This window comes from Pelodiscus sinensis, chromosome 19 (genome assembly GCF_049634645.1).
Source record: "Pelodiscus sinensis isolate JC-2024 chromosome 19, ASM4963464v1, whole genome shotgun sequence".
In the NCBI taxonomy this organism is placed as follows: Eukaryota; Metazoa; Chordata; order Testudines; family Trionychidae; genus Pelodiscus; species Pelodiscus sinensis.
Window position 1 is genome coordinate 30,185,880 of NC_134729.1, and position 27,085 is coordinate 30,212,964.

Consider the following 27,085-nt stretch of genomic DNA (forward strand, 5'->3'; position numbering starts at 1 on the left):
ATGGAGCCTCTTGCTCCTCGCGGCTGTGGGCGGGGCAGGCGGCTGGCGCAGCGGGGACGCCTCAGTGGCCCGTGTGCAAAGGCGAAGGGCCGTTACAGGGCGGGTGGCTACGAGCGGAACCCCTCGCAGCGCGTCACTCAGCCCCTCCCGGCTTCCTCGCCAGGCCGAGATGTGACCACGTGGTGTGACGTCACAGTGCATGCCCCTTGCAACACTGCAGAGAGTAACATTGTTTCCCGATTGCGTTTGGCCGAGGAACCTCGGGGGGGGACCCCCCATTCCTTCCCCAAGACCCCCCCATCTCCCTTCTGTGAGGCCTCATCCGCTCTGGTCCCCCCCCCCCTCACTTGCTGTCCCCAGCCCTTATGCCCGTCTCGCCCTAGTGGGGGGGGGGGGCGGCAATGAGGGATTTGGGGGTGGGAAGGGGTGAGAAGTACAAGCTCTGGGAGGGAATCTGGATGCAGGAGAAGGGGCTGTTGGCTCAGGGAGGGGGCTCTAGGCTGGGGAGTGTTGGGCTCAGGTGGAGGGTTGGGGTGCTGAGCACGCCAGGGCTTGTGGCTGTGAGGGTGCAGGAGTTTGGGCTGGACATGTGAGGGACTCAGGGCAAGAAGGTTGTGAGTATGATGGGCTCAGGACACAGATCTGTGATGTGAGGATGGTGCAGGAACGTTGTGGCAGAAGACTGAGGATGTGGGGATGCAGGAGTGTGGGGATGTAAGAGGCTCAGGACAGGGGGTTCCAGTGTATGACAGGCTCAGATTTGGGGACAGGTGGTGCAGGAGTGTTATGATGCTGCAGTGAAATGAGGGTTTGGTCCCAACTATTCTTGCGCAAGAGGTCAGTGTAGATAGACAACATGAATTTCTTGAGCAAGAAAGCCCTATGGCTAAAATGGCCATCGGCACTTTCTTGGGCAAGAGAGTGTCCACACTGCCTGAGATGCTCTTGTGCGAAAGCACAGCTCGCACATGGAAGAGTGGATGTGTTCTTGCACAAGAACACTTGCGCAAGATGTTCTTGAGCAAGAAACAGCCAGTGTAGACGTAGCCTAAGAGTTTCCTCACATGAGCAAAATGAATTTTGTGTCGTGCACCAGTCCTGAGTTCATGTGGCTTGTTTGGATGTGCCACCCAAGTTATTAATAAATATTTTTAAACCTCTACCTTTTCCCTCTGCTGCCATGTCTCCTCCCCTTGCTCCATCAGCTGCCCTGGTGCCTGCTGCCCCCCCCCCCACTCGTCACCCTCCTCTGCTGTCCTGACTCCTGCTCTTCTCACTGTCCTCAGCCCTCCTGCAACCTGCCCCCCTCCACCAGCCCTTCTCTCCTCCCTGTGCCCACTTCTCCAGTAGCCCCACTCTGATCATGTGAGCTACCCCTCCTCATCCCCTCTTCTAACACCTCCCTCTACACACCTGCCCTGCATCTCTCCTCTGATGGTGGTCCCACCACTGCAGGTGTCTGCCCTTCTGCATCACCCCCAGAATCCCCTGGTACCTGCACCTTCTCTTACCCCTGCCCCCTCCTGGTGCCTCCCCCTTCCCTCACTTCCCCTGCCCCCTTTGCTCCATTTTTCCCTGATGCCCACCCCTCAACACCCTCTGCCCCCATTCCCCTCATGCCCCTGTGCCCTCTCACATGACTTGCTCCATCCCAGCCTTCCTCATACCCACCCCTTCTTTCAAGCCTTCTCCCAGCACCTCCCCTCACCCCTCTAGCCCCCAATGCCCTTACCTTCTCCCCTCCCAGCATCATCCTTTTCCTCTCCCACTGACACATCTCCCCTCCTGCCCTTTTCCTCATTGTCTGCACTTGGCCCCCTGCCATTTGTCTCTCCTCCACCCCTGTCCCTTTGGTGCCTTCCCCTTCCCCTCCGCCTCCGCCCAAGCACCTTCTTCTCCCAACCCTTCCCCTTTCCCTTTCCCTCTGCACAAGTCCCTTCCCTCCCTCTCCCTTTCCCTCTCTCTCTACCATACCTTCTGCCTTCCACTTTGTGGGGCCAGAGTCTGTGCTCTGTCCCCGGACTCCGAACCCGCAACTCAGCCATGCGGCGCATCACAGCGCCCAGCAAGTTTAAAATCCCGGGCCGTGACATTACGTCACGTCCGGGCGTATCTCCACCCACTGGTTTGAGCGTGCTGCGCAGGGCAGCAGCAGCCAGCAAGGGGAAGCTCAGGGAAGGTTGTGCACGGCATGGACGGGGACGGGGGAGAGACGCTCTGGGGCCGGGGTGGGAGGACGCCGGGGGGAGGGGGGGTCGGGACCTGCTCCAGCTCCAGCTCCAGCTCCAAATATTGCTGGAGCGTGGGCACCACAAGCCCACACAAGTCGCCGCCCACGCCTCTGCTGGCTAGCCGGCTCTCTCTCTCTCTCTCTCTTTCAGAGGGGACGGGAGCGCCGGCTCCTCGCGGAACCCCTCGTTTTGATTGATCCCCTGAGCCTGGCAGCAGGATTCCACCCCCGGTACTGACCCAGCTGGACTTTTCCAAACCGTTTCTAGTACAGACGGACGCCTCAAATGTAGGATTAGGGGCCGTGTTGGCCCAAGAACAGGGAGGCGAGGAACGACCTATTCTATACATGAGCCAGAAACTTCTACCCCGAGAGCAACAGTACTCCACAATAGAGAAAGAAGCCCTGGCCATGAGGTGGGCCGTCGAAGCCCTGAGATACTACCTCCTAGGCAATCCCTTTCTTTTAGTGATGGACCATGCACCACTAAGGCGGATGCATAACATGAGGGAGGCGAACCCCCGAATAATGAGATGGTATTTATTTTTACAACACTACAAATTTCAAATAGTACACCGGGCAGGGAGGGCCCACGCAAACGTGGACTTTCTGTCCAGGTGCGCAGAACAAACTGAGGAGGAAAGAGGTAACGGAGGACAAAAGGGGGAAGTGTGTGCGAGCCACGGCATTGGTGGAGCAGCAGGGGTGGGGCGAGAGGACGTGCCCGGGGACGCCGCGCATGTGCACCCTGCCCCAGGATTAAGCCAGGGGGCTTTAGGACCCGGGGATATGGGGCCGAGCAAGACGCCGTGCGGTGGTAGCAGGGAAGAAGGGAGGAGGAAAAGGGCGGGGACAGAGCAGGGTCTGGTGTTGCTCTCAACCCTCCCCCCCCCCACAGACTGAAGAAGTGGTGACCACACCAGGGACGCGGAGCCTGGAGACCCGAGCAGTGGGAGGCGCCGTGATTCCCCTGGCAGCAGCCTACGAAGACCGGAGTGGACTGAGGCCTAGTAAGAAGGACAATCGGACGGATGCTGGGCCTCCAAAGGGCCTTCCCAGGAACACGAACACAAGCCGCCAGCAGGACTGAGGACCCGTGCCACAGGAGCGGCCAAAAGGTAGACAGAGGCCGAAGGGGAGGGCGCACGGGGGAAAAGGGGCTGCAAGACCGCAGAACCCCTACCACAGGGCGAGGGAGCGCCCCCAGATCCCAGGACTCGGCTACATTCCAAAAAAAAAACCCTCCTCCCTGTCCACTCATGCCTTTTTGAGAAAGAGCTCTTTTGCAAAAAGACTTCCTCCTTGTAGAATGAGGATTACCGCTGTCGGAAAAGCCCTCTGTTCTTTCGATTTACTATCGCAAGAACGCAATTGCAGTGTGGACGTTCCTCAAGTTTTGTTGCAAAAAAGGCTGTTTTCCCGACAAAACTCTGTAGTGTAGACATACCCTGAAAGAACTGGGCTTGTTTTGTTTAGAGAAGAAAAGACTGAGAAGGGATGCAATAGTGGTTTTCAAATACCTAAGGGTGTTACAAGGAGGAGGGAGAAAAATTGTTCTCCTTGGTCTCTGATGATATGACAAGAAGCAATGGGCTTGAATTGCAGCAAGGGAGGTTTAGGTTGGACATTAGGAAATACTTAACGGTCAGGGTGGTTAAACTCTGGAATAAATTGCCTAAGAAGGTTGTGGAATGTCCATCACTGGAGATATTCAAGAGCAGGTTGGATAGACATCTATCAGGAATGATCTAGACAGTGCTTGGTCCTACCGTGGGGGCAGGGGACTGGACTTGATGACCTCTTGAGGTCCCTTCCAGTTCTAGAGTTCTATGATTCTATGGTGAATTGGAGATTGTTCACCTCCCAATGACTTCATAAATATCTGCTTCAATTACCATTGGAGAATGAAATAACCAAACAATCATTTCTTTTCTGATATAGCTATGAAACTAATCTGAAAAGTTTTCAAAATAAATGTTTAAAAATGTGTGTACCTTATAAACATCAAACCTACATCTATCCGAGTTCTGAAGAATATGTATTAAGGCTACAATAACTAACAAGAATGTACTTGTATGTAGAAAAACATGATTAAATCAAGATTACCTGACTAGTGGTTTAAATTAATTTGATTTTATAAAATCCACCCTGGAGAGAACGCCGATTAGCTAGTAGTCGATTAGCCTACCACTAGATCAAGGGCAAGAGTGTTCAACCGGCAGGTCCTGGGATGGAGCCCCCAGAATCAATAGAGGGAAGAACTTGAGGCAAATGTTACAAGTGTGGTCGGGAAGGATATTTCTGTTGTGACTACCCCTTTACAGATTTGCAGCTATGGCCAGGTGCTGACTGGGGTTCTAGGACTAGGAGGAGAAGCTTTGCCAAGCTGTTGGTGGGTGACCTTGTGGGAAAAGGCCACCCATTAACTAATACAATGGATTCTGGTTGTAGACAGACCTTGGTGTGAGCCAACCTAGTAAATCCTCCAGGACTGTGAGAGATCCCATCCTTGTGCAATGTGTGTGATAGGGTGCAGTCACAGATGACCCCTTGGGGCTGTTTTCTGGTGTGCTGATTATGCCACTGATACTTGTTGCCTACTGTCTGGGGCTTTTGTGGGCACAGCCCACTTCTTCAGATGACCAGAGTTATGAGTAGGGGATTTGAAAACTCGAAATAAATAGGAGAAAGAAGGCGAGGGGGGGGGGGGGAGACTGATGCTCTGTCTCCCACCCCCCTTCCTGTTTTTTCTTTAAGTATCTGGAGAATGTGTGCTAAACATAAGCAGATAAAGATCAAAGTCAATAGCTAGATTGCTAAGACAGGAAGGATACCAGCCAGAGAGCTGTTAGCACCCTCATTGGTAGAGTCCCCACCAACCTAAATCAAGATTGAGTCCATTAGCATATGAGTTGAATTTGTGTATGTAATGTAATTCCAAGCTTTCTCTGTGAATTTGGCTTGAGGAGCTGGCCTGTGACAAGACCGCCACCTGCAGATCTGTCAGATTATGGTTAAGGAAGCAGAAATGTTCTCCAATGGGCTTCTGAGTATTCCCTTTACGTATATCCAATTGTGTCCGTTGATTCTTTCCTGCAGAGAACGTCCAGTTTGACCAATATTTATAGCAGAGGGGCACTGTTGGCATTTGATGGCGTAGATCAAATTACTGGATGTGCAGTCAAATGACCCTTTGATTTTGTGGCTTATGTTGTTTGCTCCAGTGATGAATTCGTCAGTGTAGATATGTGGGCAGAGTTGGCACTGACGAAGCTGTGTGGGCTGGGGCTGGATAGTAGAGACCTTGCCCCTACCTGAGGAGAAACAGGCTGAAGCTGGATAGTGCAGCTCTTCCCTCGCCCATTCATCCTCCAAGATGATCATAGACTCATGGAATCATAGCGTTGGAGGAGACCTCTGGAGATCATCGAGCCCAACCCTCTGCCCAAAACAGGAATAACCTGTCGAAGCAAAAGACTTCTCTGTGTTTAGGCGGCTAACAAAAAGCTTTATTGATCAATAAAGCACAAAGTGAGCCAAATGAGACCCAGCAGGACCGGACCCAGTAAGGCTGCTCAATACAATCAATCCTAGTATTTTATACCCTTAACAAACAAGCCTGACGTCAGGGCATTTCATTAAAGAAATCATCAATTAAACTTAAAAGAGAAAACTGTTATCAGCAAGAAGAAACAGGTATCAGGGAGTGAGAGCTCCAACTCAAAACAGTTCAGTCAACGAATTCCAATAGCTCATCCTTCTGGCCTGTCTCACATCAGTGAAGGAGAGTTCAATCTCTAGTGTACGTGCAGAAGCAAGACACTTAAATGGCTTCTGTTATATGAAATGGCTTCTAGCTAAATATGAAATGGCTTCCACAAACCTTAACGAAATCATCCCAGCCAGGGCTTTGTCAAACTGGAATTTAACAACCTCTAGGGATGGAGATTCCACCATCTCTCTCGGTAACACATCCCACTGCTTCACCACCCTCCTAGTAAAATAATTATTCCTAATATCCAACCTAGTCTTCCCCCTGTGCAACCTGAGCCCATTGCTCCTCATTCTGCCATCTGCCACCACTGAGAACAGCCTCTGTCCATTCCCTTTGGAACCCTCCTTCAGACAGTTAATGGCTGCTCTCAAACCCCCATCACCCTAACCTTCTGCAGAGTAAACAAGTCCAAATCCCTCAGCCCTTCATATGTCATGTGCTCCAGATGCTGGCTGGGGCTGGGCAGTGCAGCCCCAGATTCCCCAACCCAGAGGAGCCACTAGCTAGGGCTAGTTAGTGCAGCCCCGGCCCCTGGGTAGGAGCTGCTAACTAGTCAATATAGCCCTAGGCGCAGGGCCGGCTTGAGCCCTTTTGGCGCCCTGGGCCCGGGTGCACAGTGCATGCATGGCCCCCCCCTCGCGTGCATGGGCCCCCCCCTCGCGTGCATGGGCCTGCCCCCCCCTCACGTGCATGGCCCCCCCCTCGCGTGCATGGGCCCGCCCCCGGGGCAAACAGCACATGCGCTGTCCAGCCCGGCTAGTGCTGCTGGCACGCACGCCAGGCCGCACAGGGCCCCACGGCCATGGGGGGAAGGGCGCTGCAGGGCCGGCGCCGCAGAAGCCGGGCATGAGGCGCCTGATGGCAGCTATAAGGGATGCCACGCGCCCCTTACAGTGGCCATCAGGCGCCCCCCATCGGTTGGCGCCCTGGGCAGCTGCCCATGCATCAGTCCGGCCCTGCCTAGGCACCCCAGCGAGCTGCTGCTGAGGGCAGCCCTGTGAGCCCCTCCACACCGCGCAGCATACAGCCCTGACTTTTGCACTCCCCCAACCCTGAGCTCCCACAAGGACCCGAACAATGCTGGGTAAAACCTTCTGAGTTAAATTATATGGTATCTCCCATATTGAAATGTCGTTTGTTACAGAAGGATGATGGTTTGGGATATTAAAATGACATTTCAGCTCCATGCCATGATTTCATGACATTTGACCATAATGCCACTACAGCAGTGTTTCCCTGCCCTTCTCTCCCCCTTGTGCCCACTCCTCCAGTACCCCACGCTGATCATGTGAGCTACCCTCAGCCCTCCTGCAACCTGCCCCCCTCCACCAGCCCTTCTCTCCTCCCTGTGCCCACTTCTCCAGTAGCCCCACTCTGATCATGTGAGCTACCCCTCCTCATCCCCTCTTCTAACACCTCCCTCTACACACCTGCCCTGCATCTCTCCTCTGATGGTGGTCCCACCACTGCAGGTGTCTGCCCTTCTGCATCACCCCCAGAATCCTCTGGCACCTGCACCTTCTCTTACCCCTGCACCCTCCTGGTGCCTCCCCCTTCCCTCACTGCCCCTGCGCCCTTTGCCCTCTTTTTCCCTGATGCCCATCCCCTCACCACCCTCTGCCCCCGTTCCGCTCATTCCCCTGTGCCCTCACACATGAATTGCTCCATCCCTGCCTTCCTCATGCCCACCCCTTCTTTCAAGCCTTCTCCCGGCACCTCTCCTTCTCCCCTCTAGCCCCCCAAAGCCCTTCCCCTCTCCTAGCATCATCCTGTCCCCCACTGACACCTCCCCTCCTGCCCTTTTCCTCATTGTCTCCACTTGGCCCCCTGGCATTTGTCTCTCCTCCACTCTGTCCCTTGGTGCCTTCCCCTTTCTTCTCCTGACCTGCCCCCTCCCCTCAGCACAAGCCCCTTCCTCTCTGACTCTTTCCCCCTATTTTTCCCTCCTCCTCCAGCAGCCGCCAGCTGGTCTGTAACAGAGTTCTAGGGTCGCCCTGACTGTCACCCTTCTGGTGCTCCCCCTACTCTGTCTGTCTTAGGTTTCTCAGCCCCCTTTTGGGCCACAAACCCCCACCCCGCAGTCTCTGGTTCCCAAAGTTCCGGCAGTCTCCCCATCACTTGGTGCCTGCACCGGGTCTGACTCGGAGGGTTGCCAGGTGTCCGGTTTCCTACCGGACAGTCTGGTTTTTGGGCCCTCCGTCTGGTAAAAAAAATCCAGAAAATATCCGACACATGCAATGTCTGGTATTTCCTGGTTTTCCGGCTGCGCGCCGGACTGAAGCCTGGCGGTGGCGGGGGGAATGACTGGAAGGTGGGGTGCAATCGGCACTGGGAGCCTCTAGTGGGGGGGGGCAGGGGCTGGCCAGGAGGAAGGTGGGGCGGGAAGCAGAGCTGGCGGGGGTCGAGGAACGCGGGGTTGGCAGGGAGGATGGGGGGATGGGAAGCAGCTCTGCGGGGGCGGGGGCCAGCTGCACTGCCCCCGACTGCCCCCTCCCCGGACCAGCCGTGCCGCCCCCAACCTCCCCCCTCCCTTCCCCAGTCCAGCCTCGTTGCCCCAACCCAGCCGCATTGCCCTTGACCCCGGGCTGAGCCCAGCCACGCTGCTCCCAGCCCCAAGCCCCCCCCACCCCGAGCCCAGCCGCACTGTTCCCAGCCCCGAGCCTCCCCTCACCCCGAGCCCAACCGCACTGTTCCCAGCCCCGAGCCTCCCCTCACCCCGAGCCCAGCCGCACTGTTCCCAGCCCCGAGCCTCCCCTCACCCCGAGCCCAGCTGCACTGTTCCCAGCCCCGAGCCTCCCCTCACCCCGAGCCCAGCCGCACTGTTCCCAGCCCCGAGCCTCCCCTCACCCCGAGCCCAACCGCGCTGCTCCTCCTTGGTGTTCCTCATTAAAAAACAATTGTTGTTTGGTATTCCTTGGTCTGGAAAAGTTTAAGAAACACGGTACTAGAAGATTTACCCAGTGCTGCTCAAGTCTTGAATCCATTTTTATTTTTTGAAAACAAAATGAAAATGTTCATGCTTCATTTGAATCATTGTTTTGGGGTGGGGCTGGGGATGAGAAGTTCACTATGCAGGCTGTCCTGGGGAGAGAGAACTAGCCCAGTCTTAGTGCCAGAGATGCAGCCGTGTTAGTCTGGGGCAGCTGAAACAAAAGACAGGACTAGGCAGCACTTTAAAGACTATCAAGATGGTTTATTAGGTGAGGAGCTTTCGTGGCCCAGACCCACTTCCAGGCTTCTCTCACTGCAGCAACTGGGGACCAGGTGAGAAATGCCTCTCCGTGACTGCTGCAGCTCAGCAGACACAGTTGGGGAAGGATGCATGGAATCTAGCTGAGGCAGGTCCAGGTTCATCTGCCCCCTGTGCTTTCCTGCCAGAGAAAGGAATTCATAAACGGTGTCCTTTCCTCTGCTCCCTGGTGAAGGGGAATAGCCACCAATGTCCCTGTATGAGTCGGGGAGGGGGGAGAAAGGGACATTTCAGACCCCTCCCTCCCCTCTAAAGGGTTTCTGAGGGGCGGGAGAGTGTACCCAGAGTCGGCCCCTTTCACCTGCCTGGTGATTCTGTCTCTTTCCTGTATGTTTAATCCCATTTCAGGCACATCCTTGAAGTTATGATCATAGGAATCTGTGTAGACCAAATTTGGTGGTCATAGTTCTTACCATTTAGGAGGGTTTCTGAACAAACAAGACAGACAGACACGTGGACAGACTCACAACGTGTCTCAGGGTATGTCTACACTAGCTCGTTAGTTCGAGCTAGGTACGCAAATGAGGGCAACCAGGCTTCATTGGCATGTTCCCGGGCGCCGCCATTTTTAAATCCCCCTTAGTCCGAACTCCGTGCCCACGGCTACACGTGGCACAGAGTAGGTAGTTTGAAGTAGAGATCCTAATTCGAACTACCGTTACTCCTCGTGGAACAAGGATCTCTAATTCGAACTACCCTACTCCGTGCCGCGTGTAGCCGCGGGCACGGAGTTCGGACTAAGGGGGATTTAAAAATGGCGGCGCCCGGGAACATGCAAATGAAGCCCGGGATATTTAAATCCCGGGCTTCATTTGCAACTCCGGTTGCCTTCACCTCGGGGGCAGGTGAGCAAAGCCCACAGGTAAGTGCTGAATGTGCGGGACTGGGAGATGGATTGGAAATGGGGGGGACTACGGCCTATAATGGCAAGGAGAAAGGAGGGTCAGGGCACAACAGGGAGGCAAGATCAAATCAGTATCTTAGATGCCTATATACAAATGCGAGAAGTATGGGTAATAAGCAGGAAGAACTGGAATTGCTAACCAATAAATACAACTATGATATCATTGGTATTACAGAAACCTGGTGGGATGGGACGCATGATTGGAATATTGGTATGGAAGGGTACGGCTTGCTCAGGAAGGACAGACAGGGAAAAAAGGGAGGAGGGGTTGCCTTGTATATTAAAAATGTACACACTTGGACTGAAGTGGAGATGAACGTAGGAGATAGCTGTGTAGAGAGTCTCTGGGTTAAGCTAAAAGGGGTAAAAAACGAGGGTGATATCATGCTAGGAGTCTACTACAGGCCACCTAGCCAGGTGGAAGAGGTGGATGAGGCCTTTTTTAAACAATTAACAAAACTATCCAAAGCCCAAGATTTGGTGGTGATGGGGGACTTCAACTATCCAGACATATGTTGGGAAACTAACACAGCGAGGCACAGGCTATCCAATAAGTTTCTGGACGGCATTTGAGACAACTTTCTGTTTCAGAAGGTTGAAAAAGCTACCAGAGGAGAAGCTGTTCTGGATTTGGTTTTAACAAATAGGGAGGAACTAGTTGAGAACTTGAAAGTGGAAGACAGTATAGGGGACAGTGATCACGAAATAATAGAGTTCATGATCTTAAGGAAAGGTAGAAGGGAGACCAGCACAATTGAGGTTATGGATTTCAGGAAGGCAGATTTTGATAAGCTCAGAGAACTTGTAGGTAAGGTCCCATGGGAAGCAAGACTGAAGGGAAAAACAACTGAGGAGAGTTGGAAGTATTTCAAAGGGACGTTGTTAAGGGCCCAAAAGCAAACAATTCCGCTGTGTAGGAAAGATAGAAAATATGGCAAAAGACCAGCTTGGCTTAACAAGGAGATCTTGCATGATCTCAAAATAAAAAAGGAGTCATATAAAAAATGGAAACTAGGACAAATAACAAAGGATGAATATAGGCAAGCAACACGGGAATGCAGGGGCAAGATTAGAAAGGCAAAGGCACAAAATGAGATCAAACTAGCTACAGGCATAAAGGGAAACAAGAAGACCTTTTATAAATACATTAAAAGCAAGAGGAAGACCAAGGACAGGGTAGGCCCACTGCTTAGCGAGGAGGGAGAAGCAGTAACAGGGAACTTGGAAATGGCGGAGATGCTCAATGACTTCTTTGTTTCGGTCTTCACCGAGAAGTCTGGAGGTGTGCCTAACGTAGTGAATACAAGCAGAGAGAGGGTAAGTTTAGAAGATAGGATACACAAAGAACAAGTTAAAAATCACTTAGGAAAGTTAGATGTCAGCAAGTCACCAGGTCCTGATGAAATGCATCCCAGGATACTCAAGGAGCTGATAGAGGAGGTATCTGAGCCTTTAGCTATGATCTTTGAAAAATCATGGCAGACAGGGGAGATTCCAGAAGACTGGAAAAGGGCAAATATTGTGCCCATCTATAAAAAGGGGAATAAGAACAACCCAGGAAATTATAGACCGGTCAGTTTAACGTCTGTCCCAGGGAAGATAATGGAGCAGGTAATTAAGGAAATCGTATGCAAACACTTGGAAAGTAATAAAGTGATAGGGAATAGCCAGCATGGGTTTGTGAAGAACAAGTCATGCCAAACTAATCTGATAGCTTTCTTTGATAAGATAACGAGCCTTGTGGATAAGGGAGAAGCGGTGGATGTCATATACCTAGACTTTAGTAAGGCATTTGATACGGTCTCGCATGATATTCTTATTGATAAACTAGGCAAATATAACTTAGATAGGGCCACGATAAGGTGGGTGCATAATTGGCTGGATAACCGTAGTCAGAGAGTTGTTGTTAATGGTTCTAAATCCTGCTGGAAAGGGATAACAAGTGGAGTTCCTCAAGGGTCTGTTTTGGGACCCGTACTATTCAATATCTTCATCAATGATGTAGATATTGGGATAGAGAGTACTCTTATTAAGTTTGCAGATGATACCAAACTGGGTGGGGTTGCGACTTCTTTGGAGGATAGGGACATAATTCAAAATGACCTTAGCAAGTTAGAGAAATGGTCAGAGGTAAACAGGATGAGGTTTAATAAAGAGAAATGCAAAGTGCTCCACTTAGGAAGGAACAATCAGTTCCATACATACAAGATGGGAAGCGACTGTCTAGGAAGGAGCATGGCGGAAAGGGATCTAGGGGTCATAGTGGACCACAAGTTGAATATGAGTCAACAGTGTGATGCTGTTGCAAAAAAAGCAAATATGATTCTAGGTTGTATCAACAGGTGTGTTGTAAGCAAAACTCGTGAAGTCATTCTGCCGCTCTATTCTGCACTAGTTAGGCCTCAGCTGGAGTACTGTGTCCAGTTCTGGGCGCCACATTTCAAGAAAGATGTGGAGAAATTGGAAAGGGTACAGAGAAGAGCGACAAGAATGATTAAAGGTCTAGAGAACATGACCTATGAAGCCAGGCTTCATGAACTGGGCTTGTTTAGTTTGGAAAAAAGAAGATTAAGGGGGGACATGATAGCGGTTTTCAAATATCTAAAAGGGTGTCACAAGGAGGAAGGCGAAAATTTGTTCCTCTTGGTTTCTGAGGACAGGACAAGGAGTAATGGGCTTAAAGTGCAGCAGGGGAGGTTTAGATTGGACATTAGGAAAAAATTCCTAACTGTCAGGGTGGTCAAATATTGGAATAAATTGCCAAGGGAGGTGGTGGAATCTCCCTCTCTGGAGATATTTAAGAACAGGTTAGATAGACATCTGTCAGGGATGGTGTAGACGGAGCTTGATCCTGCCTTGAGGGCGGGGGGCTGGACTCGATGACCTCTCGAGGTCCCTTCCAGTCCTATTATTCTATGATTCTATGATTTGCCTACCTAGCTCGAACTAACAAGCTAGTGTAGACATACCCTCAAATATTTAGTAGATAAAAAGTAGGATTTAAGTGAATGCGGTTGAAAATAGATCAGAGAGATCCAAAATAAACAAAACTCACCAATTAACCCTAATGCACTAAGGGCATGTCTGCACAGCAGTGTTATTTCAAAATAACAAAGGGTCTGTCTATACTACAGCACTAATTCGAACTAACTTAATTCGAATTAGTTAATTCGAACTAAGCTAATTTGAACTAGTGCATCTAGACCTAAAAACTAGTTCGTATTAGCGTTTTGCTAATTCGAACTAGCATGTCCACAGTGAGTGGACCCTGAACTGAAGTTAAGGCTGGCTGGAATCAGTGCCAGCAGGGCATCAGGTTAGGACTTAGAGTGTGGAGCTGCTGCCTCAGGCTAGCCGAGGTCTGTGCTTAAAGGGACCCGACCCCCACCCCGGACAGACAGTTCTCAGGGTTCCCCGCTTGCTTGTCTACCTCGATGAGGGACAGCAAAGCAGTGCTGTCTTGGAGTGCCCTGAGTGCCCTCACTCGGCACATCACAGCACTCGGCCATCAGCCCGGCTGCACTTGCCGCAGGCTGCCATCCTGTGGGGTCAATCGGGAGGCTGTCAGGATCCAGGAGGCCCTGCAGGAGAGCTTCCTCCCCGAGGAGCCCGTAGAGCCACCCCAGTCCTCCCCATCAGGGGCTCGTGCCCCATTCCTCCCTAACCTCCTTCCACTTACCCTTCCCTAGCCCCCCTTCCTGATGTAAAAAATAAAGGACACGTGAGTTCAAAAATAGAAACTCTCTTTATTTAACAAAAGTAGGGATGGGGGGGGGAATTAACCTCTGGGGAGACTGGGAAAAGAAGGTGAGAGAGGGGAAGAGAGAGTGTGGGAGAGGGGAGGTGGAAACCTGGGAGGAGGGTGCTGGAAGGGGGAAGCCAGGGGAAGAAGGAGGAGGGGAAGTATAAAATTATGGTACGCCATATCTTCAGTACCGTGTACAGATGTTGTGTCCTCACCTCAAAAAAGATGTTTTGGCCTTGGAAAGGGTTCAGAAAAGGGCAACTACAATGATTAGGGGTTTGGAACAGGTCCCATATGAAGAGATGCTAAAGAGACTGGGACTTTTCAGCTTAGAAAAGAGGAGACTGAGGGGGGATATGATAGAGGTCTATAAAAGCACGAGTGGTGTGGAGAGGGTGAATAAAGAAAAGTTTTTCATTAGTTCCCATAATATAAGGACTAGAGGACACCAAATGAAATGAATGGGTAGCAGGCTTCAAACTAATAACAGAAAGTTCTTCTTCACAAAGCAAATAGTCAACCTGTGGAACTCCTTGCCGCAGGAGGCTGTGAAGGCTAGAACTAGAACAGAGTTTAAAGAGAAGTTAGATAAATTCATGGAGGTTGGGTCCATGGAGTGCTATTAGCCAGGAGGTAGGAATGGTGTCCCTGGCCTCTGTTTGTGGAAGGCTGGAGATGGATGGCACAAAACAAATCGCTTGGTCGTTGTCTTCGATCCACCCACCTTGTGGTAGCTGGTGCTGGCCACTGTCGGCAGACAGGCTACTGGGCTAGATGGACCTTTGGTCTGACCCAGTACGGCCGTTCTTATGTTCTTATGTTCTTATGTTCTAAGCTCAGGGCTCAGGGTCGGGGGTCTCACTGGGCCACCTTGATTTTCATGCAAACCTGCTCCTGGGTTCACATGTGGCCTTTGGTGGCCAGGCTGGCAGCTATCCTGCCCTAGACGGCCACTTTCCTGTGCCTAGTGTGGAGATTGTGGATGTTGGAGGCCTCCCCCCAAACTTCGATGAGGTCCACGATGTCCACACTAGACCAGGCGGCCACCCACCTCTTGCAGCCCCGGGCAGGCTCCTGGGAGCCGCCAGCCTGGTCCTGGGAAGAGGCGGAGGGCTGGGTGGCAGCGGGTGGCTGGCTCATGCCGTGCCAGGTGCAGGGTCTGCTGGCTGGGTGCTTGCACCTGGCACGGGCACTGTAGCCAGACCGTGGCCCTTGAAGGGCTCCGGGGCTTGGAGGGGGGCAGTAGAGTTTCCCTGGCTTGGCCCAGAGTGGCCACCAGGGCAAGCTGGGGAGGGCTAGCCTCCAGCTAGTTCAAATTAAGTGGCTACACAGCCCTTAATTCAAACTACTTAATTCGGACTAGGCGTTAGTCCTCATAGAATGAGGTTTACCTAGTTCGAATTAAGTGCTCCGCTAGTTCGAATTAAGTTCGAACTAGCGGTTTGCATGTGTAGTGCCTATGAAAGTTAATTCGAACTAACGGCTGTTAGTTCAGATTAACTTTGTAGTGTAGACATGCCCTTGGGCTACGTCTACACTGGCCCCTTCTCCGGAAGAGGCATGCTAATTTCTAATTTTGGAATAGGGAAATCCCCCCTTCAGGATTTAAATAAACATGGCCGCCGCTTTTTTTCCGGCTTTTCCCCAAGCCAGAAAAAAAGCAGCGTCCATGTTTATTTAAATCCCATGGGGGATATTTAAATCCCCCGCGGATTTCCCTATTCCAAAGTTAGAAATTAGCATGCCTCTTCCGAAGAAGGGGCCAGTGTAGACGTAGCCAAAGTGTCTATTACAAATAATTTTTTATTCCGAATTCTGTAGCTCTGTCGAGGGGAGACAGGCCCTCAGAGGCCCCTCAACTTTATTATCTTGATTGAGTGACCTTTAATCAGGGCATTATGGCCCAATGGCCTTAGTCAATACAGCAGTGGTAAAGCTCCTCCCACGCAGGGTATGTAAGGAGTGGGTTGGGGGACCTGGATCCTCCCTCTCCATGGGATCCCAGCCCAGGGCCCTCATTCAGCAGGGAATCCTGCCACAACATACTGGCTGTGTCTAGACTGGCCAGTTTTTCCAGAAAATCAGCCGCTTTTCCGGAAAAACTTGCCAGCTGTCTACACTGGCCACTTGAATTTCTGCAAAAGCACTGACTTCCTACTGTAAGAAATCAGGGCTTTTTGCGGAAATACTATGCTGCTCCCGTTCAGCCAAAACATTTGCGTAAAAGGGCCAGTGTAGACAGCTGAGATTGTTTTGCGCAAAAAAGCCCCGATCGCGAAAATGGCGATCGGGGCTTTTTTGCGCAAAAGCGCATCTAGATTGGCCACGGATGCTTTTCCGCAAAAAGTGCTTTTGCAGAAATGTGTCCTGCCAATCTAGACGCTCTGTTCCGAAAATGCTTTTAACGGAAAACTTTTCTCTTAAGAGCATTTCCGGAAAATCATGCCAGTCTAGATGTAGCCACTAAGTGCTCAGGAAGCAATTCTCTGCCCTGGGCTACTTCCTACTGGGCTACTTGGCAGATGTCTTCTCCGTATGCTTGCTCTTGTTCTGCAGCTTCTCTGGTAGCAGCTCTCGGCCTGACTGCCGCTGCTTGGTCCCATTGCGCTTCCTCCCCTGGAGCTCCCTCAGCGTCTAATTCCCCTTAAGCAGTAAGCCCCAACTGAGCAGCTCCAGATCCTTTAGTCAGTCTCCAGGTGGAGCATGCCCAGCAAAACTGTAGGGGTGGGGCTTTCTCTGCCAGCTGGGCCAATGTAACTCCATCAGCTTCAGTGCAGGGTTGACACACCCCATCACACCCTCATTTCATAAGGAATAACACCTATTTCGAAATAGGGTGTGTGTAGACAGCTAGGCTACGTCTACACTGCCGCGTTCTCACTCAAAAACTCTTTTGCAGAAGAATTCTTGTGCAAAATCTCTCCCAGAAAAGAGCGTCTACACTGGCATGTGCTTTTGCGCAAGAGATGCTTTTGCGCAAGCCCATTTTAACCATAGGGCTGTCTTGCGCAAGAAATTCATGTTGCCTGTCTACACCGGCCTCTTGCGCAAGAACAGTTGTGCAAAAGGATTATTCCTGAGCAGGAGCGTCAGAGTTCTTGCACAAGAAGCCCTGATTTCATACATTAGGACGTCAGTGTACTTGCGCAAGGATACGCGGCCAGTGTAGACAGGCAGCAAGTTTTTGCACAAGAGCAGCCGCTTTTGCGCAAGATTGCGCCAGTGTAGACACAGCCCTAAGGTGTGGTTATTTCGAAATAACTGGCCTCCAGGGATTCTCACAGGTGCCCTGGTAGCCACTCTGTCCACACTCCTTGGAACCTCACCCTTTAAATGTGCAGCCTCAGAGGAAAGGGCTTGTGGTACAAGGAAAGCCCATGCATCACACACCAGAAGCCTGCTTTGACTTCCATGCCGACATGAAGGACCCCTGTGCTCCCACTGAGCCATCTATGGCTGCAAGTGAGCTGGCAGCCACCTCTGAAGACCCTGCCTGGGGTGAAAAAGGAGGGCACCTTACTGGTCTGGTACAAAGATCTTGGTTCTCACTGAGATCTGGGGAGAGGAGGCAAACCAGGAGCAGGTCAGGATGAAAGTGAAGGAGCTGAGGCAGGCCTATACCATAGGCCAGGGAGCACAGCTCCTGCTTTGGGGCGGCACCCAAGACCTTCCAGTGTTTCATGCTGTTGGATCCAATCAAGTACGGATAAATCTTCATTCTCCATCTGAGTGACCATTTCCGTAGTTTTCTGTCTAGTTCTACTTCTCACAGGCGTCTCTAACTGACTATCTTCTGTTGATTCATGAGCAGAAATATATCCGCATGGTCTTAACATGTCTGTGGTGGGGTGGATATACCCCATACTAAAGAGAGAGGGGAGAAAGGCCTGTGGGCGGAGGAAACATTGCCCCTTTTAACCAACTGGGCATACTCCTGGGCTACGTCTACACTGGCATGATTTTCCGGAAATGCTTTTAACGGAAAAGTTTTCTGTTAAAAGTATTTTTGGAAAAGCGCATCTAGATTGGCAGGACGCTTTTCCGGAAAAGCACTTTTTGCGGAAAAGCGTCCGTGGCCAATCTAGATGCGCTTTTCCGCAAAAAAGCCCCGACCGCCATTTTTGCAATCGGGACTTTTTTGCGGAAAACAGTACTGTGCTGTCTACACTGGCCCTTTTGCGCAAAAGTCTTTCAAAAAAAGACTTTTGCCCGAACGGGAGCAGCATAGTTTTTCCGGAAAAGCACTGATGATTTTACAGTAGATCGTCAGACCTTTTCCGGAAATTCAAGCGGCCAGTGTAGACAACTGGCAAGTTTTTCCGGAAAAGCAGATGATTTTCTGGAAAAACTTGCCAGTCTAGACACAGCCCTGGTGTGGGGACTGTATAAAAGGCCTGGGCACAGCTCATACAGGGGGAGCTGCAAACAGGGAGGGAGCCCCTGAACCAGCTTGGTCATCGTAGCTGCTCTCCAAGCAGCAACCTCAGCAGTGGCCTTTGCAGACGTTCCTGGAGCCGCAGCCACTTCCAGAGGAGCAAGCCCAGCAACCACCGCCCCAGCTGCCGCTACACCTGGAACAGCCGGCCCAGCCCCTGCCACCACCGCCATGACCTCAGAGACCGCCCCGACAAAGGGGGCAGGCAGCCACCAGGCCCGGGGACCCCATGCTGCACTCTGGAGGACTAAACTACACATCAGAGATGGTAGAAAGTCGCCCAGGGCAGAGGGTTACGCCTCTGGGAGCTCAGCGTGTTTCAGTCGGACTTCCCACTGAGCTGGCAGTGCAGTTTCCACTGCCAATAGGGTCCTGGGTTGGGACCCGGTGGAGTGGGATGGCCCGGGTCCCCCTACCCTCATCCCAACTGGTGTTCAGCTCTCCAATAGCCAGGGAGAGCCCTCCAGCAACCCAGGCCTCTAGGCACTGATCTTTGTGTCTAGTTCCAGAGGGACCGTATTTCCTCAGAGCGAGGGGCACTGAACTTTATGACTAGGCCCAGAAGGGCCGTATTTCCCCAGAGTGAGAGGCACTGAACTTGAGAATGAGCTCACAGAGAAGTATGCCCCGGGACAGGAGGGTGCACCCCGTGACATGTCCCTATGAAGAACTCAAATAGGACCAGCTCTAGATTCTTCCTGTACCTTAAAAACAGGTATATAATCTTTTAGTTGCTCTAGTACGACAGGTACTCCTGGCTCCCATCTATCTGCCAGCTTCTGCTTCCCTCTAAGACTCAGGTTGCGTACTACGATTTAATTTCCTGGTTCTATGGTTGACATAATTATTTTGGCGTCCAATCTTAATTTGTGGAGTAATTGGCTTTCTTCACTTTCTTTAGCAGCTAGGTCAGATGTATAACGAAGTCTGCATCGTAAACCTCTTACCTATTCCTGATGAGTTATTTCCTGTTGTGACGGGGCAGAGGCGCCCCACACTCCAGTCCCACCGGTGGCCACTTTCCTGGCGGCTCTTGGGGTGGGGGAAGGAGCCGCAGAGCTGGGCGTGCCGCAGCGCGGGGGCCGAGCAGCACCAGAGACGACATACCGGCGGTGCGTCGGGTGCTCCCAGGCGGTCGCCTCGGCAGGACGCCCGGGCACGGCGCAGCAGGGATGACGTCACCACGTGGCCCCGCCGCCAGCCCGGAAGCGTGGCCACGCAGGGGATTTAAGCCCCAGGAGACGCCAGGGAAGGGGGGAGCTCGGAGGAAGCACCCCCACAGCAAGGAGCAGCGACGGATGGGACCCAAAGCAAGGAGGTAAGCCCGTTGGCTAGGGAGAAGTGACCATGGCGGAGAGAGGAAGTAGCCCAGGACGGGCAAAGGGAGCCTGCGGGCTGGCGAGTTCCGGCAAACGCCCCGCCAGCTGGACCAGATGGCATAGGCGTGCGTGTCCTTAGGGCCCTGGGCTGGGGTCTATGAGAGGGGGCGGGCCCGGATCCCCCTCTCTCCGCCTCGGGGGCTAGCGAACTCTCAACCTAGGAGAGGCCTCCGAGCCAGTGGTGAGACAAACCTGGACGCCAGATGGCGCTTAAAAAGAGGTGAAGGAAGCATGGGACCAAGGGAGGGGTGACGGTGCCAACGGGGCAACCTATAGACCCATTTACACTTGTCTCCTGGCTTTAATCTCAAATCACAAATCAATAGGTAGTATAGGTTGCCTCCCAAACTAAAAAAAATACGGGGCATGGAACACTTACATACATGAACGTTTGCTGGAACACTTATATGGTTTGACATACAGTAAAACTCCAATAGCCCGGCATCCAATTGTCCTGCACTCCCGCTAGACTGGCATCAAAATGGCAAGAGCCTAGTGCAGGGGTGGCCAACTTGAGGCTCCTGATGGAAAAAAATTGCGGCTCCTGATGGAACCGGGATGGAACCTGGAACTGCTCAGATCAGCCACTCTCACGGCTGGGCCACTGTGAGCTGTATGTGTGTTCACGGCCTGCGCTGTTCTGCTCAAGACCCCCAGAGCACTGCGTTGTACCCTGCACGTGTATGCCAGGTCATACACAGCGTCCCAACCTGCATGTGCTAGCAGCCAACCGCTGAGCACAGGCAGCTGCTTCAGGACCCGGACATAAGGTTTGCGGGGAGAGATGCCTGGCTCTGGAGAAGGGGAGGGGAATTGGGGCGTCCCAGATGCGGCACAGTGGCTCTGGCTCCGGGACCCGAGAATATTGGGGGGGGGGAGGGAGATTGGGTTACAGCAGGGAGGGGAGGTGTTTGGCTCTAGGGAAGGGGAGAGGAGGGGAGGGGAGAGGGATTGTGTTGCACACGGCTTCCCAGCCAGCTCATGCTCAAAGCCGGTTGCTCATCGCACGTGCCCCAGCACCTAGAGGGAGACGCACAGCTGTAGCGGTGGCTCAGGGACCCAAGAATTAGGTTAGAGCAGAAGGAGGGTGATTAGGTTGGGAGTATGCCCCCTTATAGTACCTCCTGATAGTCTGGCATATCTGATAATCCAGCACCACCTAGGTCCCGAAGGTGCTGGATTATCGGAAGTCTACTGTACTTCCTCCAGTTAGTTTTCTTAGGCTCTTCTAGAGCAGTGTTTCTCAACCAGTAGTACTCCAGTTGTGTCTAAGGGGGGACTGTGCAGGAAATCAAAACTCTCTAAAAGAAAACTTCTGTAAGGGTTAAAAGTTTTCCAGGCCTCTCTCCCTGTAACAGAGAGAAATCATCTTAACTAATCAAGACCCTTACAAGGCCTCCTATCTCAAGTTCATGGAGACTCCTAGTCTGTCACAAATTGCCATGTAAACTCTTATCTTTGTCACAGTTTGCCTTGTAGACTCCTCACTCAGGTTCTCATGTGGCTTTGTTCTGTAAAACTTACTTCTAGCACTCCTGGGCTGTGTCTACATTGGCATCCCTTTCCGGAAAAGGGATGCTAATGAGACCAGTCCCAATTGCAAATCCGCAGGGGATTTACATATCCCCCGTGACATTTGCATTTACATGGCTGCCGCTTTTTTCCAGCTTGGGGATAAGCCGGAGAAAAGTGCCAGTCTAGAAGTGATTCTCCGGAAAATACCGTATATACTCGAGTATAAGTCGACCCGAATATAAGCCGAGGCACCTAATTTTACCCCAAAGAACTGGGAAAAACTATTGACTCGAGTATAAGCCTAGGGTAGGAAATGAGGCAGCTACTGGTAAATGTAAAAAATGAAGATAGATACCAATAAAATTACATGAATATTTATTTCAAAGAAAAACAATAACCTAGCTCTGTAAGTGGAAAAGGGGGTCAACAAAAACAATATGGTTCTGCAGGCACGGCCACAGCTCAGCCCCCGCCGCCCCCGCCCCGCAGCCCCCACGTTCCGGCCCCCTCGCCTGCCAACGAGCCCCCTCTAAACGAGCCAGCGGGGGGGGGGCCGGGGGGTGCCGGTGCTGGCTGGATTTTACCACGGGAGGGGAGGGGAGGGGAGGGGGAGCAGGGAGCAGTGGCTGGTCCTTGTGCACCTGCCCCAGAATCGGGCCCAAGCTCGTGATGAGGGCTCCCGGGCGCTTCCAGAACAGACGCCCACGGTGCCGAGTCGGCTCCTGGCCCAGCTGTTCCCGAGCTCAGCGCTGCACCCGAGCGTCATGGCGAACGGCCCCAAACGCCCTTCCTCCCATGCGGCAAGGGCCCGTGGTGCCGGGCAGGCAGGGGCTGGGGGGCCAGGAGAGCCAGGAGGGCAGGGGCTGGGGGCCGAGGGGGCAGGGACTGGGTGGACCAGGAGGGCAGGGGCTCGGGGGGACAAGGGGACAGGGGGGCCGGGAGGGCCAGGAGGGCAGGGGCTGGGGGGGACGAGGAGACAGGGGCTGGGGGGGACAAGGGGACCTGGGGGCTGAGAGGGTCAGGAGGGCAGGGGCCGGAAGGGCCAGGAGGGCAGGGGCAGGGGCGCCGGAGCTCCAGGCTCACGCGTCTAGACCCGGCCGGCGGCAGAGACGCGCTGAGCCCGCCCGCGAGCAGGAGGCTGACTCGAGTATAAGCCGAGGGGGGCATTTTTCAGCACAAAAACTGTGCTGAAAAACTCGGCTTATACTCGAGTATATACGGTAAGCCCTTTTCCGGAGGATTTCTTATTCCTACTTCAATATTATTATTATTATTATTCCTTGAAGGTAGGAATAAGAAATCCTCTGGAAAAGGGCTTATTCATGCATCCTGTCTCCTGGAACCCTTCTCTTGTTTTTTTCACAGCTGGACCAGCTGTGAAGGGGATGCAAGCCATATCTCCCATGCCAGCCTCCTGACCCCACAAGACCTGCAGGTGCCGCTGACCCCCACAAGGACCTCTAGTGGGAACACATGGCCTGTTACAGCGGTCTCTGGATCGGCAGGAGTAGAGGTTGGATTCAGACCTGGAGCAATGCCATGCTGACCAGGAACTGTGCTGCTCCTCCTGGCAGGAGCTGTCCTAGGAGACCTGGCACATATGCGTGGCATACAGGACTGCCACCAATCGCATAGTCACCACGATTGAGTCCAGCAGCCACCCCCTCACTCCCGCTCCTTCCCAAGACTTCCCACACCTGCTTCTGCTCCCGTTTCAGCCCCTCTGGCTTCTCCCCCTAGCTTCCCCTGGCCATCTAGGGTCCTGCACATGAGACGGTGGGACTGACCACGGCAGGCACTAGTCCCAGCCCCAGCCCTGAGCCTCTCATAGAATCATAGAGCTGGAAGAGACCTCAGAAGGTCAAGTCCTGCCCCCTGCCCAAGGCAGGACCAATCCCCATTAAATCAACCCAGCCAGGGCTTTGTCGAGCTGAGACTTAAACACCTCTAGGGACGGAGACTCCACTACTCCCCTAGGGAACCCATTCCAGTGCTTCACCACCCTTGTAGGGAAATAGTTTTTCCTAATACCCAACCTGGACCTTTCCCACCACAACTTGAGACCATTGCTCCTTGTTCTGCCATCTGTCACTACTGAGAACAGCCTCTCTCTATCCTCTTTGGAACCTCCCTTCAGGAAGTTGAAGGCTGCTATCAAATCCCCCCTCACTCTTCTCTTCTGCAGACTAAACAAACCCAACTCCCTCAGCCTCTCCTCGTAGGTCATATGCTCCAGCCCCCTAATCATTTTGGTCGCCCTCCGCTGGACCCTCTCCAGTGCATCCATATCCTTCCTGTAATTGGGGGCCAAGAACTGGACACAATACTCCAGATGTGGCCTCACCAGAGCCGAGTAAAGAGGAATAATCACACCTCTGGATCTGCTGGCAATGCTCCTCTTAATGCAGCCTAATATGCCATTAGCCTTCTTGGCTACAAGGGCACACTGTTGACTCATATCCAGCTTCTCATTCACTGCAATCCCCAGGTCCTTTTCTGCAGAACTGCTACTTAGCCAGTTGGTTCCCAGCCTGTAACAATGCTTGGGATTCTTCCCTCCCAACTGCAGGACTCTGCACTTGTCCTTGTTGAACCTCATCATATTTCTTGCGGCCCAATCCTCCAATTTCTTTAAGTCACTCTGGACTCTATCTCTGTGCTCCAGTGTATCTACCTCCCCCCCAGCTTAGTGTCATCCGCAAACTTGCTGAGGGTGCAATCCATCCCCTCATCCAGGTCAGTAATAAAGATGTTGAACAAAACCAGTCCCAGAACTGAACCTTGGGGCACTGCTCTAGAAACCGACCGCCATTCTGACATCAAGCCATTGGTCACTACCCCCTGGGCCTGACCTTCCAGCCAGCTTTCTATCCATCTTACCATCCATTTATCCAATCCACATTCCCTTAACTTGCTGGCAAGAATATTGTGGGAGACCGTATCAAAAGTCTTGCTAAAGTCAAGGTATATCACATCCACTGACTTTCCTTATCCGCAGAACCAGTTACCAATCATCCGGGATCTCTCCCGATCTACACAAGTTTTCAAAGATAATGGTCAAAGGCTCTGCAATGACATTTGCCAACTTCCTCAGTACCCTCGGATGCATTAAATCCGGACCCATGGATTTATGTACATTTATCTTTTTTAAATAGTTCCTAACCTGCTCTTTCCCCACCAAGGGCTGTCCACCTTCGTCCCACATTGCGTCACTTAGTGCATTAGTCTGGGAGGTGACCCCTTGTCCGTGAAGACAGAGGCAACGAAAGCATTGAGTACTTCAGCTTTCCCCACATCATCTGTCACTGGGGGTATGTCTGCACTACAAAGTTAATTCGAACTAACAGCCGTTAGTTTGAATTAACTTTAAAGGGGGCTATACATACAAACCGCTAGTTCTAATTTAAATTGAACTAACGGAGCGCTTAATTCGAACTAGGTAAACCTCATTCTGCGAAGAGTAATGCCTAGTTCGAATTAAGTAGTTCGAATTAAGGGGTGTGTAGCCACTTAATTCGAACTAGTGGGAGGCTAGCCCTCCCCAGCTTTCCCTGCTGACCACTCTGGGCCAAACCGGGAAAACTCTTCTGCCCCCCTCCCGGCCCCGGAGCCCTTAAAGGGACACGGTCTGGCTACACTGCTTGTGCCAGATGCAAGCCTGCCAGCACCCAGCCAGCAGACCCTGCACCTGGCACAGCATGAGCCAGCCACCTGCTGCCACCCAGCCCTCTGCCTCTTCCCAGGACCAAGCTGGCAGCTCCCAGGAGCCTGCCCGGGGCCGCAAGAGGCGGGCGCCTACCTGGTCTAGTGCGGAGATCGTGGAGTTCATCAAGGTTTGGGGGGAGGCCTCCAACGTCCACGATCTCTGCACTAGCCACAGGAACGCGGTGGTCTACAGTTGCATGGCTGACAGCCTGGCCGCCAGGGGCCACATGCAGACCCAGGAGCAGGTCCGCTGCAAAATTAAAGACCTGCGGCAGGCCTACTCCAGGGCCTCCCAGCAAGGGGCCGACCTGGAGGCATGCCCTCATTATGAGGCCCTGGACTGCTTCCTGGGGGCTCACGCCATCCATGCCCCCCGGGTGGTGATCGATCCCGGGGCAGAGGGTCCCGTCCCTGACACAGAGGAGGAGAAGGAGGATGCCGAGAGCCAGGAGCCCTGAGGCATCCCACAGAGCACATTAGCTGTGTTGTCCAAGGCCGAGGAGGGCTCCACATGTGAGTGCCATCATGCTCCCCTTATGTGTATGGAGAGCTGGGGGGACAGGGAGCCCAGGGACCATGCGCCTGGGCCTTGTCCACCATGGAGCAGCAGCTGGGTGTCTTGCAGGAGCCCTGGCCTGTTCCCCACACGCTGACCTCGCCTTGCAGAGGGGGGCTGGGTTTCACCCACTGTGTCCCCAGGGAGAACTGACCACTGCTCTTGTTTCACCACAGCTGCAGCACCTGGGATTGCAGGGCGTACCAACCCGCCTGTAACAGCCACCCGCACCCGGGCCAGCAGGTGCACCAGGAACCTGGAGGACTACCAGCGGTGGCTCCTGCAGCTACTGGAGCACCAGCTCCGCACCCAGGACCACTGGGTCCGGGAGGACCTGCGGCTGCAGCAGCAGAGCTTGGAGGTGCTGGAGGAGCAGGGCCGTGTCCTCAGGGGTCACCTCTAGACCCTGGTGGACTGGTTCCTGCCTCTTCCTGCTCCAGCCCCTGCGGCCACCCCAGCTCTCGCTCCTCCTCCCACCCCTGCTCCCCCTCCCGCTTCCTCTGCACCCCCCATCCCTCCTGCCCCACCCTCCACACCCCCCGACGCCCCCGCACCCACAGTGCTGTGAGATGGGAGAGCCAGCAGGACCCCCAACTCTGAGCTTTCCCTTCCCTTCCTCCTGCTTCCAGCACCCTCCTCCCAGGTTCCCCCTCCCCTCCCCCACCCTCATTCCTCCCTCCCCCACCCCAGTTATGTACAATAAAGAGCGGTTTTGTTGGCAAAACAGGTGTTTTTATATTACATTAGGAAGGGGGGTTAGGGAGGGGAAAGGGGAAGGAGGGGAGGGTGGAAAAAGGCCCCAGTGGGGCATGCAGGGAGAGTTCAGTCCTCCTCCACCTGGAAGCTCTCCCGCAGGGCTTCCCAGATCTGAACGGCCTCCCGCTGGGCCTCCCGGACAGCAGTGGTGTGGGGCTGCATGTACTGGCCAGCCATGCGCTCAGCCTCAGCCATCCAGGCTGGCAGGAAAGTCTCTCCCTTCCTTTCACATACATTGTGCTGCACACAACATGCTGCCACCACAGAAGGGATATTGTGCTCGGCGAGGTCAAGGCGGGTGAGGAGGCATCCGTCTTCATGATGTCAGATGCGTCCCTCATAGGACGGGGCACCCATCTACGACATCACACAGCGCAGGGTTTCTGGTCCAGCAGTGACAAGAACCTACACATAACCATCCTAGAACTCTGTGCAAGAAATTCCTCCTGGATATCATCAACAATCATGTCAGACTGTACATAGACAATGTTGCAGCAATGTTTTATATAAATTGTCAAGGTGGGGCCCGATCTCAAGCCCTATGCACAGAATTGATTGCTCTTTGGAAATGGTGCCTAAAATACAGCACAAACATTACTGTGGTGCACCTTCCGGGCACCTTAAATACGATGACTAATGCTCTCAGAGAGCCCTCCTCCCAAATGAGCATGAGTGGCAATTAAATCTGCACGTCTTGTTGCGGATTTTTCGACAGTAGGGTCACTCCACCATAGACTTATTTGCCACTTTATCCAACAGAAAATGTCACCTATTGTGCACAAGGGCAAGCATTGGGAAAAGCTCTGTGGGAGACGCCTTCCTCATCAGCTGGTCA

At 53.0% G+C, this 27,085-nt stretch overlaps 1 long non-coding RNA gene across 5 annotated transcripts; it reads left to right on the forward strand.

Moving 5' to 3' along the window:
• On the forward strand, window positions 1-26,203 carry LOC142819053 (uncharacterized). Of its 5 annotated transcripts, none has more exons than XR_012896748.1 (6): window positions 1-182; window positions 2,382-2,461; window positions 3,129-3,348; window positions 19,241-19,657; window positions 22,599-22,746; window positions 25,671-26,203. It is a non-coding gene; the product is annotated as an uncharacterized LOC142819053 (long non-coding RNA). The 5 variants fall into 5 exon arrangements; XR_012896749.1 differs by having other exon boundaries at window positions 19,244-19,657; XR_012896750.1 differs by lacking the exon at window positions 19,241-19,657 and having other exon boundaries at window positions 1-223.
• The last annotated feature ends 882 nt before the right edge of the window (window positions 26,204-27,085 follow it).